The sequence below is a fragment of the Lactuca virosa genome, chromosome 7, assembly GCF_052849685.1.
Source record: "Lactuca virosa cultivar CGN04683 chromosome 7, Lactuca_virosa_CGN04683_v6, whole genome shotgun sequence".
Lineage (NCBI taxonomy): Eukaryota > Viridiplantae > Streptophyta > Magnoliopsida > Asterales > Asteraceae > Lactuca > Lactuca virosa.
This window is the reverse complement of record NC_136432.1, coordinates 13,187,662-13,192,541: the sequence shown is the minus strand read 5'-3', so window position 1 is coordinate 13,192,541 and position 4,880 is coordinate 13,187,662. Positions and strand designations below refer to the sequence as shown.

The window sequence follows — 4,880 nt, the reverse complement described above, 5'->3', positions numbered from 1 at the left end:
TTACAGGACTTCTTCGAGATTGCGGTTCCTTTGACCCGATTGAATAAGAAGTCAGTGGCCTTTCGTTGGGGGCCCGAGCAGCAGACAACCTTCGAGGCTCTCAGACAGCGTTTGTGCGAGGCACCAAATCTCACCCTGCCAGAGGGTGTAGATGATTTCGTGGTTTACTGTGACGCTTTGACCACGGGCATGGGTGCGGTACTGATATAGCGGGGTCACGTGGTAGCAGGTTTTGGGAACCAGGTTAGAGTTCTAGTTAGAACTCAAGTTCAGTGATGTGTTAAATCGAGTGCGTGTTCGACCCGGTTTGGAAAGTGTTGTAAGACTACGGGGGTAGTCGTAGCATTCATTAGCGATCAGGTAGTATGGAAAGTGTTGTAAGACTACGGGGGTAGCCGTAGCATTCACTAGCGATGAGGTAGTGTGGAAAGTGTTGTAAGACTGCGAGAGTTGCCGTAGCATTCACTAGAAGCAGATAGTGCTTGAGTGAGGTAAGTCTGTGGGTGTAACCGCAGCCTTCACTTGGTTGGTAGATAGCATGAGCGCGTTGTTAGGATGCGGAAGGAACAGTAGTAACCACCAGTTCGGGTGTAGCAGTAAGGATATGGAAATCCACGGATTGGATTTTGGAATTACCTAGAAGGATTGGATCGGGACGAGTCAGTGATACGACTGTAGGAGTGCCACTACAGTTGTGGGATCAGGGAAGCAATGGACTGTATAAGATTGCTTGTGATATAAGGCTACCATCGGTTAGGTAGCAATAGCTTTTAGCCTGTATTTGGTGACATCAGGATTCGACGTATGGACCTGATCGGTTGGATCATGAGGTTGTTAGAGTCACAGTGGCATGACAACTAGTGGAAACTAGTTCCAGTGAAGGATTTCATTCAGCAGTCATGTGAGACGACTAAGTGGGAGTCCTATTGACTCCGCAGTCGGACTGGAACCTGGTATTTCAGACGACTGATGCAATGAATTGAGACCAGGAGGGTCTCGATAGATTTTGGGAAGAAGTTATGTAGCAGCGTACTGCTTCAAACAGACCAGTGTTCGGGCAGTTCCAGTGTTTCGGCGGTGTTAGTATTTGTGATTTTGTTGCGAGAGATTCGTTCATCCACTGATTTTAGAGCTTGTGGAGATTGGTTATGGAGACCCTGGGAATGGCTAGGGTGTGCCGAGGATGGTGACCATGTTACTTGAGTGGGTTGGTGCATGAGAAATGGTAAGGAATGATTTCGAGGATGAAATCTAATTTAAGTGGGGGAGAGTTGTAACACCCTGTGTATTTATTAAATAAATAAATAAATTAATGAATGTATAGTAGCCCTAAATCAATAATTATACGCAGGGTGTGGGTTTCGAGGAGTTGATTGGTATAACTTGGAAGTTGAGGGTTAAAAGTGTAATTTTCGGTCTCAGTTTATAATATTTATGAAGACAGGGGCTCCGTGGTAATTATTTGGATTTAATTTAAAAAGGAAATGAGGTGGAAGGGCTGATTATGTCATAATTAAGATATTGGGGGCTGTTTGGTAATTTATGAGACTTAATTTGTAAGGGATTTCCATGGATTGGGTTGAAAGGGTAAATATGGGATGGCATTTGAAAGAAAAGGGGCATGGAGGGATTGATGTTGCCACTATGGCAAACTTTTAAGAGGAACCGGGTATATAATCACATTATTAGTCAAACCCTAAACCTAGACCCTCCCTTATGCAGCAGCCGTCACCCCTCCCCCCTTGTGCCTCCCAACTGCCGGTCGCCACCCCGTTCTACCTAGCTTCTCCGACCGACCCAGGCCACCGAAGAACCAAGATGGCCGGCGACGAACAACGTTGCGACGGATGTCTCGAAGGCCGAAGCAACTGGATGCAATCATCGCCATGATCCCTTCGTCATCTCAGTCGCATCTTCCCTCCCCACTGCCGCCGTCGTGCCACTACTTTGCCAAGCCCGCTGCTGTCGCTCCTACGCCATCACCATGCCACGTCGCTGTCGGAGACGCCAGTGACTGAGGGACCGATCAGTCGGTTGACGGATGGCGGAGCTGAAGAGATGAAGGAATCATGCGTTGCTGCCGTTGTTCCCCGTTGAAGGTTGTGCTTGCTCCTTGCCTCCATCTTCTGCTGCCAATGGCCGCCATCGTCGTCACTCCGGGGAGACCGAAGAACTGCTGTCGTGTCCTGACTGTCGCTGCCACCTCGAGGGCAGCCATGTCGGGTGGGTTTCCGGGAATTCTAATTGTGTTAGCGTCCGAGTGCTACTGTTACAAGTTCAATGGTTATGTGTTTGGGATGTTTGTGTCGCCGGAAAGCTAGTACACCACCATGGCAGCCAACCATGGTGGTTGCCTCCGGTTATAGTTTTTCTGCCGCCATTTACCACCACCGGCCACCACGAGGTGGCTGTGTGTGTGTGTGTTTACTAGTGGGTGTGTGTGTCATTAGTGTTCGTGTCTGTTAATTGGATGGAGTTGTAAATTGTAACGATGCAATAATGAAAAGAAACTCAAACCACCACCGTAGGGTGGTGGCTGCCGCCTCCTGCCGCCACCGGCCGCCGTGTCGGGTGGCGGTGTGCTTGCCTCGTTGAGTATGATTCGTTTGGGGTGCTTGAAACCCTAATGGGCCCAATGAAGCCTAATGGGCTTAGTGAAAACCCTAATGGGTCTAACGGATCCTAATTGACCTAAAAGCCCAACAAATTGATAAATAGGCTAATATTTGGATTGTGAACCCTAATTAGGGTTTGGAAAACCCTAATGCCAATAAAACCTTGATTTGGGGAATTAACCGGGACACGGGAATTATTTAATAACTTGAGATATTAAATAATAATCATTGGCAAAGATTAATCTAAGCAATATTGGACTTAATGGATTAAGTCCTTAGAGGATTAAGTCCTTAATGGGTTAAGTGAGAAACACTTAGCCCTAATCGTCATTTTATGTAAAAACCTAATTTCACTTGGGTTTATTGTTGGGCCTTTCTATTGAGCCTTGATGATTGGATAATTAATGGGCTTTGAGGTGAGGTCTATATGAGGAGTTGGGCCCAATTTGGAAAATTGGGCCATAGATGGGTCATAGTTTGGGCCTTAATGATTATATGATGTTGGGCCTTAAAATAAGACCATGTATAGGCTTGGGCCCAATTTGGAAACATTGGGCCAAATGTTGGGCTTTGATTCCCAGTTGACTTTGGGCCTATGGGTTGGGCCATGGGCTTGAATAAATCCAACCTTGGGGTAATGTAGTAATTATCCAAGGATGCATTTATGGTTATGTGTTGGGACCCAATTATTAATTGGGTGTTATTTTGGTGTTGACAGTTCGGGAATCTGTCATCTAGCAGCTGGGGTTGAGTCTGCGGAACTTCAGCAGTGTAGGATTGTGTCTACGGGACTTCAGCAGTGTCAGGTGAGTTCTCCTCACTATATCAACAGAGTCTAAGGCACCAAGGCCGGCCCTTTATGAATTGTAATCGGATTATTGCATGTTATGCTTATTGATTTACATCCTGGTAGTTAGGATGGTGATATGCTATGCTTTAGTGACCTGGTTGGGTCGGTATCCTGGTATATAGGATGATGCTATGTTGGTGACCTGTTAGGTCGATATCCTGGTTATAGGATTGTTGCTATGCTTTGTGATCTGTTAGATCGGTTTGACTGTTATATGTATACATGCTAGTGTTATATGATATCTATGTGCACATGATTGTCCTGGTTATAGGATGATGCTATGTTAGTGACAGGTTAGGTCTGTATCCCGGTTATTGGGGATGTTGCTACGATTGGTGATCTGTTAGATCGGTTTGACTGTTATATGAAATGAGGTAGCGTATGATATCTATGTGCACATGTTTTTTTGGTTGGGGTTGGGTTGAGGCGGTCCTGCGTGTGCTATAGGCCAACATACCCAGGGCGGTCCGGATAAACTGAAGGCCCTGCAAAGGGATTCAGTCAGACCGAAGGCCCGACGAGTGGTCCAGATAGACTGAAGGCCTGCGAGGCGGTCCAGTCAGGTTGAAGGCTCAGTATGCATGCTGTTTTGTATTTGTTATATGATATGGTTATGTTTGTATGGTGTTGGTATTTTGGGGGTAACTCACTAAGCTTCGGGCTTACAGTTGTTGATTATGTTTCAGGTACATCAGATGGTCGCAGGAAGGCAAAGGCGTGGTCGTACAACTCCTCCTATTTCATGGTTTTTTGAATTGGTTCTGGGAATATTCTGATGTTTAAACTATTTTGAAAACAAACTGTAATCACTCGATGGTTTTTAAATGCGTTAAAAAGTTTTAAATTGGCCTGAAAAATTGGGATGTTACAATCCACTTCATTTTCTGGTAAGCAAGTCTCAACCTTGCTTAGTAGCTTGGTAGATCTCCTTCTTTTCAATTTATGGGATTTTTGGTCCAAGAAGCTTAGTCCTTGGGAAATGGACGTCCCAAGTGATTTACCTTTCAGATCTGGGGTTTAGAAGGGGTTTCATGGCATAAAGGTGCAAACTTTATGACTATGGAAGCCCCATGCAAGCTCTAAGGTGTTATTTTGGCCTTTTAAGCCCCAAAAGGCCATGCATGGAAGGAAAGTCTGAGACTTTACGTGTTCATTGGGTATCTAGGACCTAGATCTCAATTTTCATGCTTTGGTTTGGAGTATTATGGCTTTTGTACCAAGATTTATGTCCTAGAGAACTAGGGTTTGAGCTAAACCCATTAAGAAGGACTATTAACGGGTAAAGTTTACAACTTTACCCTTAAAAGGGCATTTCCAGTATGTAGATGAAGTATGGAGTTTGGATCTGAAGAGTATGGGCTTAATCCTTTAAGATGGCCCAAACAGACTGAGGAACTCGATGAGTCCAGAGAGGG

The 4,880-nt window shown here is 45.3% G+C and overlaps 1 long non-coding RNA gene across 1 annotated transcript; it reads left to right on the top strand.

Annotated features, from left to right (window-relative positions):
• Positions 1-1,719: 1,719 nt before the first annotated feature.
• LOC145125606 (uncharacterized) lies at positions 1,720-4,308 on the top strand. Its single transcript, XR_013716074.1, has 3 exons — positions 1,720-2,223; positions 3,334-3,421; positions 4,152-4,308. It is a non-coding gene; the product is annotated as an uncharacterized LOC145125606 (long non-coding RNA).
• Positions 4,309-4,880: the final 572 nt, after the last annotated feature.